Here is a 9,721-nt window from a genome sequence, read left to right as displayed (position 1 = left end):
GAGAGGAGAGGAGAGGAGAGGAGAGGAGAGGAGAGGAGGAGAGAGAGGCAATCCCCTTTCAAGGGTTCCGTTATCTCCTGCTCACAAAAAAGAAGAGTGTTTCTCTCCCTCACTTGACTAACCTAAAAGCTTTTTTATTATTTTTTGAGACATGGTCTCACTACGTAGACCAGACTGGCCCAAACTCAGATATCCACCAGCCTCTGCCTCTTGAGTCTTGAGATTAAAGATGTGCACCACCAAGCCTGGCACAAGAAGACACTTAAGTTTTAGAATTTGTACAGACATTTGTCCTTGGTTCTGATACATTGCACAAACTCCAAATATGAGATTTCTCATGTTCTACTGATATGCAAACGAATACATTACAGCATCATCCCAATGGTTACAAAATGAGTGTATTAAATGTCTATTACATATTATGCAACTACACAGTAGTTAATTAAGGTTAACTAGACAATGACTACTCAGCTGTAAGAATTCAGAAAGTGGGGACATTTACAAGAGCTTTCTATGCTCTGGATTGCATAGATACTATCTAATAGAAAGGGTTCAACATGCTGGCTGATGCTTATGAATTGAGAACTTCAAACCAGACAGATGCTCAGCAACAGTTCCTGGCAGATGACTTCAGCCAAGCTTACAATAAGGAAACATTTCCCGGCCAAGACAGTGCCTGCCATGCAAGTAAGAGGACATGAGTTCAGATCCCCTGCACCCCTGTACCTACATAACAGGCCAGGCCTATAGTCTCAGTACTATGGAGTTGGGAGAGGCAGGTCCCTGGAGCTTGGTGGCCAGCAAGAAGAGCTGACCCAGTGTGTTCCTGGGGCAGTGAGAGATCCTATCATAAATGACAATGAAGTCAAACCACTGACCGCCACTTGCATTTGCACACACATGGACACACGTTCACATATCCACACAATAAAATATACATATACCACTCATAACCCAACACAGACCATGTAGACACATACACAAAAGCAATTCAAGCAAGCAGCCAGAACACTACAACCAACACCAGCCTTGGGAGCCACCTCTTTAAAATCCTGACCAGAAAGCAAGTCTAAAGAGCTCCACCATCTGGCTGGGAATTCACACACAAGTCTGGGGGCTTCTGTGTGTTAAGACACAAATTTGCATATACATCCAATTTTAATAAATCATATCATTGAATGCATGGGGACTTAACTAAGTAAACTGAAAAAATATGCAGAGTAAATGCAAACACCCTAAGTTACTTAAGAAAGAACTTAGAAAACAAAGGAATTTACAAAAGACAGATTGTCCTGCCTCATGACACCACAAGGAGATACTGTTATCCACTACCTTCATACCAAAAACTGATCCTCACAAGGAGAGCAAATACATGTTAATGTTTTGAGTCAGGCCGTACTCATAGCTGTACTTGGCCTCATTCAGCCCATGGGCGGTAGGTAGTGCAGACCAGCTTGATACACTGTAAATAGTAATACCACTTACCAACACGAAATCCTACACATTTTAACCCCTCCAAGTACTGGGCTCTCAGCTGCAAAACAGACAGACTGTTCTGGAAACCTTCTCAAATAGGGCAAAAAGCGAATGAAAAAGAATGCACTAGAATAAAAGAAGGCCCCAATCTTCTCTTCTATGAAATAAGGGAGACAACCTCTCATTTACCTGAGATATAGCTTAGTTCCTGGAGACAGACATCAGAATGGAAAAAAAAAATCAGACATTTTTAAGTTCCGCAATAAATTTTCCATTTAGTTACTTACGATATTTGAAAGGAGGGCTCGGGTGATATCTGTCAGCAAAGTGCCTGCAAAGCAAACATGAGGAAGTCCAGCATGGTGGCTCCCTCTAGTAATCTCAGAACTCAGGAGGTAGACACAGTGCATCCCTGGGGTTTGTTTGGTTAGCCAGTTTAGTTAATCCAAGTCCCAGGACAATGAGAGAGGCTGTCTTTAAAACCAAGGGAAGAGTGTCTGAGACAACTCCCAAAGTTGTCCTCTAACTGGCGCTCTCTTTCTCTCTTCCCAATGAAGAACTGTAAGCAGTTTCTGTATTGGCTCCCAACTGTGATTCCAGAATGAAGAAAGCTTAAGAAACAAGTCTAGCAAGAGTTCGAGGCCAGCCAAGCCACAGAATGAGATCTTGTCTAAAAAACAAAGGAGTACTGCAACAGAATAGAACCATGGCTGGCAAACAGCAGATATTTAAATATGCAGCTGTTCCATTAAGAACGTTTTTGAACAACCGGACTAATCCATGACACTCACAAAACACATCTCCAGCTCCTCAGAGATGGATGCTCTCTGTCAAACGGACCGGACGGGGTGCTCACTTCAAATAGGCTTAATAAGAGACTCTGCAGGAACTTGAACTTGGAACTCCAGACTCCAGTAACACAATTCAGTGCATGTATTAGTTTTGATCAAATGTGAGGAAAAAAAAAACAAAATGACTACACTTACCAGGGATCTGAGAAGGCACGGCCTGATATCTCTTTTTCTCAGGGAATAAAACTGTAGGGGGAAAAAAACTCTCAGAATAAAAAGAAGCCCATCTTAAGTAAAAGGAGATTGCCTGATCATTTGAACAATGCAGAAGGCGCGCTGATAACCACGATCACATTCTGCCTTTCTGATGTTTCACAGGAATCTTCCAGAGCCCCTACTTTCCCCTCCCCCAATAAGATTACTAAATGTGTGTTGAACTAATACAGCACACTAAAGAAAAAGGTGGGCCAAAAGCAGATAAGGAGAAAGGAAGGAAGGACGGAAGGAGAAAGAGGGAGAAAGGGAGGGAAGAAAGCTGATTAAAAAGTAGGCTTCATGTAGGATATACTCACTCACACACACACACACACACACACACACACACACACACACACACGTGTGTGCTTAAGAGTGTAAAAATAATGATAAACAAAATAAATAAATAAACATCCTATGGTCTTTAAGTCCCATCCCTTCCCACTGGAAATCTCCAGGCCACTGTCCTTCACTACACTAACCACACTACATTTGCTCTAGCTTATATAGGTTCTAACAATTTACCAATTATTTTACAAATGACCTGCCAAAAATTTCTATTTTTAACTATTTTTTCCCAGAAAATCAGGAAAACACAACATATTCTTTCTCTCGCCAGTGTGTAAAACTTGCACCATATTTAAGGAAAGCCACGGGTGCTGTCATGGTTTGTACATGAACAGATCCCGCTCCCCGTGAGGGAGAGGCTCATATATTCAATATTAGAGGGAGGTTCATATATTCAAGGGTTGATTCTCAATTGGTGGGGCTGTTTGGGAAGGCTCTGGAAACAGGAGAGACAAGGCCTAGCGAGAGAATTAGGTCACTGGGGTCACGTTCTTGGGAGCTGACCCTTGTCCTGACTCCTCCCTCTGCATATCACGTATCATATATATGATGAGGGGTTCAGACTCAGCACTATACACCCTCTACCATGAAGTTTTGTCTGACCACAAGCCCCAAAGCAAGAGTCAAGGACTGTAGATAGAAAGGTTTGAAAGACTGAATTAAAGACACCTTTCTCCCTGTAGGTCAGGTATTTTTTTTTTCCTAAGAATTATTATTTTATGCATGTGAGTATACAGGCACTCTCTTCAGACACCAGTAGAGGGCATCGGATCCCATTACAGATGGTTATGAGTCGCCATGTGGTTGCTGGGAATTGAATTCAGGACCTCTGGAAGAAGTGTTGGCTATGTGTAAATCAGTATAAATGGGGTGGTTAACATATTGTGTGTTTTACAGAGAGGCACAGGATAGAACTTTGAGCTTAACAGGGAATTTGGGGTAGTCACACCATCAGGTCAACTTTCTTCTGAAAAGATGCCATTCTCTGTCCCAGCCGATAAGTTATGGGAGAGCAGTGAGTTAAAACAGATATAGCATCACGATACATTATAGTTATGCATTATGGAAGCTATGAGGCCCGCATCAATCAGACTTTCAATCAATCACTGAGTTAAATACCTGACATACAGGGCTGGAGAGACGGCTCAGCAGTGAAGAGCACTGACTACTCTTCCGGAGGTCCTGAGTTCAATTCCCAGCAACCACATGGTGGCTCACAACCACCTGCAATGGGATCTGCTGCCCTCTTCTGGTGTGTCTGAAGACAGCCACAGTGTGCTCACATACAAGAAAGAAAGAAAGAAAGAAAGAAAGAAAGAAAGAAAGAAAGAAAGAAAGAAAGAAAGAAAGAAAGAAAGAAAGAAAGAAAAATCTTCTTTTTAAAAAAATGCCCTGATCTTACAAAGGATCTGCCTAGTGGCTAAAACTAAAGATAGAAAGTTTTGAGTCTTCCAGTGAATAGTGGACACTTTCTCACTGGTTACCAGTATGCCCCAATCATCGAGATACTATACAGGCATTAGCCAAGGCAGTCTGAATACCCCCACCAGGTCTGGGAGAGTGGCGTGCAGTGCTTTCTGGGAAGGTCCATTTTATACCTAGGAATGAGTACACTCAAATCAACCCAGGCATTAATTTCTTCATGAGCTGCATTCAAAGAAGCCTCACAAAACAGGGTCCGAGAATTACTTTTCAGAACAGAAATCAAAGCAAGGCCTCATGTGGCTCTCACACCACTCAACAGTAAACAGCACTCACTTCTGCCCAGTGGCCTGCAACTCACCGGCCGCTCTCAGACCTAAGGCCAGTTGTGTTTTCCTCCGCTTTGGGGACCTGAAGCTCAAGCATAGTTTGATCATGTTAGTACAGAGTGTGTCAGGTCACAGCCTTTGTCTCTTTGGTTTTGGTCCCTCATGGTACCTGGACATCACTGAGTCAGCCTCCAGTCTGATGCCCTTTTGTAAACAAGAAGGCTCAGACTCAGTAACTATATTCATCCCAGGTCACACAGCTCAACAGAGCCATCAATCTCTGAAACTAGAGGCCATGCCTCCCAACTTTTTCTTCTCCCCTCCTATCAACAATTTTCCTTATATACAGAGGCAGACATTCCTGAGTTATCAAACTGAATGCACAGGATGCCCTTCCAGTTTGTGGCAGCACGTATAATTTCCCCTAAGTTTTCTTTTCATTGTAGATCAGAGATAGCAAGTCAATATTAAAGCAATATGGGTGTGGATTCGGGGACCGGGCATAAACTGTATTCTGAGTTAAAAATTTCAGTATCGTTCTGGTCCTCTCTGAGCTTCTGCTTCCTAACATGATAAATTTCCTTTTGAGCCCTGAAGTATTATGTAAACACAAAAGGTCCAAATCCTGAAATACCGAGAGAAAAATTTTACCCAAACTGGAGGGTATTTAAACCCAACTGTAGACCTTCTTTGTTCAAAACAATTTTTTTTTTAAGAAGACAAAACTCTTCTGACATCTGCACCCAGAGTTGTAGACTTCAATGTGAGCCCCAGAAAGTCTGCGTTTTAATGTATGGATTTACATTCTGTTACCTTGGTTTTTGTTGTTGTTATTTTGTTGTTATTGTTGTTGTTTTGCCTTTTTGTTATTTTGTCCTCTTTTTTCCCAGAGCTGATAGGGCAAGCGCCCTATCACTGAGCTAAATCCCCAACCCCATGGATTTACATTCAAAACCTAATTATATTAAGCAAACTGAATCGCATGTATTTAGGTTCAACTCATGGCAATGTTAACACTTCTTGTTTCTCCCCAGAGTTCTTTGGGGGTTTATTATTGCTATGAAGAACAAGAACAAAAAAGCCACCTCAGTTAGAGTGGGGAGGAAAGTAATTTGATGAGCATACTCAGCAAAGCTTCTGATTATAAAAAAAAAAGGAAGGAAGGAAAAGAAAGGGGGTCTTGGAATCTCTGGGGTTTTGTTTTGCTATATCAAGAATCATGGAACTAGTTATTTATGCCTATAAAAGGCCATCATTTTTAAATATGGTCTGTAATATCTCTCAGCCAAACTGACTGTGTGGGGTTCATGGTCTAAGGACCCTAGATTTGTCACATAAACAGGTCTAGGTTACTATTTACAGCCCAATAGGTGGTTTCTGCTGTTTTTCTAAATTGCAGACTGCCCAGATGCCATCCCTACACACTGTGTCTGACACTGGCCTAGGAATAAGTCTTGCAAGCAGCAGAAGGAACTTGTACAAAGGACTTGTGAAATGTGTACATTTTTCCTGCCCCTGGAAGGTAGGTGAATTGGTAGGTTCTCAAAGGAAGGCTAAGTTATAAAGATCTAAAGGGCATTTTTTTTTCATGGCTTGGAGGGGCCCGGGGAATGCAAATTCAATGCTCAGTTGGGAAAAAGTCACAGATGTTTGTCTTAAAGACAGCCTGGCCAACAATTCCTTTAAAACACACCAAAGCCTCTCCCAGTTCCCCACTACCTAACAGCTCAACTACCATCTCCCCAGAGAAGAAGCCAGTCTTTCCCCCCTCAATACCTGCTAGAACTTCAATCCATTCGCTTGATAGTCAGGCCAGCTCTTTTGACTAGGGTACCAGGATGGAGAGGTGAGAGTGGCAGGAAGGGACCGTGGTTTACAATCCAAGATCAGTGGGCACTGATCCAAAGTAGCTTCCCTAACCGTGGGCCTAGAAAGAGCTTCCCTTCCCAGTTGGCATCTGCAAGTTTGGTGTCCCAAACCCCGCGGTAGCCAGGCACATGGGGGAAAAATAGGGAGCTAATAGAGTGGACTAGAAGTCCAGGAACTGAGCCAAAGGTGCTCGAAAGTCCCTTGCCGCTGCTCCTTCCGGGAATCCCACACATCATCCCTCCAACTCCTCAACATCCCTAAAACTCCACCAGAGAAACTCAAGTTTGGGCACTCTCCCGAAACCAGACTTTCCTGTCGTTGACTCTGAACTCCTGGATGCGGCACTGACACCAAGGAGGAGCCCTCACAGAGCTTCAGAGATCTCCCTTTGATTTAATGCGCAAAGGTACTACACTCCAAGAGCCCCAAATCCCCTCGGTGTAGCGATGGTTGCTTACACTCAGCTCCTCCCTCTTCCCACTGCTCCCCATGGGGGAAAAAAAAAAAAAAAAGAACACTTGGGCCCTGCGGCAATCCTCTGGAATATTCCTTGGAATTAACTGGATCCATGGGCTTCCATGGGCCGACCCGATGCAAAATTGTAGATTTCGAAGCTTTGGGATGAGCTGCGCCCTCGTCAGCGGCGACGCCAGGAGGAAGAGGGAAGGGAACCATGGTTGAAATTGCAGTTTACAAACACAGAACCATTTTGTGTTTGTCCCCACCTCAACAGAGCCCACGGATGTTCCCCGAGGACGCGCCTAAGCGCAGGCTGGGAGTGCCGGGAACGCGCCGCGCGCTCTGCTTGGGAAGACGAAATGCATCCTGTCCCGGCAGCCAGCAATCGCTCAGGTGGGAGGAGATATAACCTGCGGTGGGGTCTGTAATTCCTATCTTCCATCCACCCGACACCGTGAGCCGACTGGACCCCTGGACTTTGCGGAGTCTGAGTGACCCAAACAGAATCACCCTCTGGCTTCTTGAAACTGCCGAGTGACCACGTTGTCACAGTAACTACAGACCTGGCCGGTGCTGTTTTAACCCAATCCTTTTTTTAAAATGCCTTCCCTACCTCGCCCTTGTGCTTTCACATTCGCTGGCGGAATAACGTCCTCCCAGAGGAGCCCTCACCAGAGACCACAAGCGACTGGCGCGTGACTAACGCCCACTCTCCTAGGGTCTTTTCTGCTGGACCCGCGGCTCTACCCTACTCCTTTGCTGCGTCGTGGACACGGGCGACCCCTGTCGGGGACCCTGTCCTTAGTTAGACTACCACAATCTTGCTTTTAGTGCCTTTTTCTCCAGGTCCAGGTTAGGTGGCTTTCCTAAGAACCCCCAGAGTGACTCCAATTTTTCTGTCTGAATTCCACTTCTAGACACCCCCCCCATACGTATCCAGACCCCAGATGCAGACTGTTCCCTAGCGCTCTAACTTCCATTCGCACCCCAAGTCTACATCCTAGCCCCGATGGAGGGCGCTACTCACAGCAGTCCAGTGGGTGGCCAAACTGGGCAAGGGACAATTCCTTTCTAAAATGCACTCCCCAGCCCTCACCTTGCTTAGAACGGGAAAATCGAAAGTGACCTGGCAACAACACGGGTTGACCTTGTTTGCCTTTTGCTGGGAGGTCCGCACTTCCCCCAGGAGTCCCCCTACCACTCACCTTTGCGGAGAGTGCAACAAAACAAGGGCTTATCACTAAACGTGCCTCAGACCTAATCTCACCAGCACACAAAATCCCCATTGACTGCACGCAGCCCTCCCGATTGAACCGAGTAGCCTGGACAGTTAGTCTCTTTAATAATAATAAGCACCTCCTCGCTCCGCCTATTCCACACAGGATTCATCGCTGAGGAAGAAAGAAAACACGTCCCTCTAGAAAAGGGAAATTAATCATTCCCTCTGCCCTCGTGGATGTTACACCTCGTGTCAGCAGTTTGTCACGTCAGATCGTGGCAGAGTCTGGTTCCGAGACTCGTACGCACGTTGGCGTGGGGGAGGGGGCTTCTTTAAACACACCCTAGCGACTGACTGCACATGCAGAGTTGTACACGGCCTCACAAGCACGCACACCAGGCAGTTGCGCTTGGATACCCTCGTTCTGGCCCAAGGCACCCCTCCACCCTAGATCCTCTAGCAATGGACTTAGTACAGATAAACCACGGAAAAAACTGGAATAGCTCGCCCCACCTCTTTTTTCCTATTTAATTCGCTAAAGCAGCTCCTGGAGTAACCAAAGAGAGTCGAAACTAAGGCGTGGCCACTTCAGTTGGGTTTTTTCCCACCTCAAAACCTTTATTTTCAGTTTTTAAAAGCCACCTTAGCCCGCCATATTGGAACTGGCACGGTGTCTAAAGACTCCTTCCCCGCTGCTGTAGCGCTTCCAAGAAAACACAAGTATTGACTGGGCTGGGGACGTGTGTCCGGCCACAGAAAGCAACCGCTTCCCACCCCCAAATGTTCTCCCTTTCCCAGACTAATCCCTTTCAGCCGCTCCAGGTAAAAATCAAAAAAAAAAAAAAAAACCCACACACACACACATCCAGCAGTTCCTGCCGTTGCTTTTTTTTAAAGAGGATTTCAGCAAGACACACGCACATTAAAAATAAATAAATAAACTCCAGAGCTCGATCCTGTTAGACATTCTGAAAAGGGGCAGGATGAGTGTACACAAGAAAGCCCCAAGTGACAGGATATTACTTCAAAGGGTGATAAAAATGAACAAAAAGATCGTCCCTGCTAGAGCTCGCTCCGAAACTACTATTGACAATTTCAATTCCGCTGCACAAGGCAAATGTTTCCAATCCGGCGATTCCAAACGTCTGCGCGATTTTTGGGAACAGCCCCTACCCCACCCTTGCTGCTTTCCAATTCCCTCCACGCCATCACTTTCTTCTCTCCAACCTCCTAGTCCCCCAAATACACACCAAAAGAGGGAGACCCCGGCTCCGAGGAGACGCGGGAACCCGGGGTAGGTGGCAGAGGAGGCTGCGCCGCTAAAGCGAGTGCACAAACGAGGAAGGTGGGCGGCGGGGAGGGAACAGACTGCACCCGGAGGAGGACGAGGTCACTTTGCAACTCCGGACAGACTCCCGCAAGGCCTGGCTTTTCTGAGCCGGGAGTCGGGGGGAAGGGGGTGGGGGAAGAGAAAAAATGACAACCCAGAGCGCGGAGAGGAGTTAGAGGCTTCGCTCAAGTGCTTCTCATTTCCTCTCCAGCCTCTGCGCTTC

At 45.7% G+C, this 9,721-nt stretch overlaps 1 protein-coding gene across 4 annotated transcripts in view; it reads right to left on the bottom strand.

Annotated features, from left to right (window-relative positions):
- Positions 1-9,721, bottom strand: part of Sfmbt2 (Scm like with four mbt domains 2) — a 186,876-nt gene that overhangs the window by 176,481 nt on the left and 674 nt on the right. For 2 of the 4 annotated variants that reach the window (XM_021215581.2, XM_029547655.1), the window contains exon 2: positions 2,463-2,513. The exons of the other annotated variants lie outside the window; for them this stretch is intronic. The gene's annotated coding sequence lies outside the window, so the exon portion shown is untranslated. The remainder of the gene's footprint in view (positions 1-2,462; positions 2,514-9,721) is intronic. 4 annotated transcript variants of the gene reach the window in all.

This window comes from Mus pahari, chromosome 16 (genome assembly GCF_900095145.1).
Source record: "Mus pahari chromosome 16, PAHARI_EIJ_v1.1, whole genome shotgun sequence".
Taxonomy (NCBI): domain Eukaryota; kingdom Metazoa; phylum Chordata; class Mammalia; order Rodentia; family Muridae; genus Mus; species Mus pahari.
Note: the sequence above shows the minus strand (reverse complement) of the source record. Positions and strands in the feature narration are given on the sequence as shown.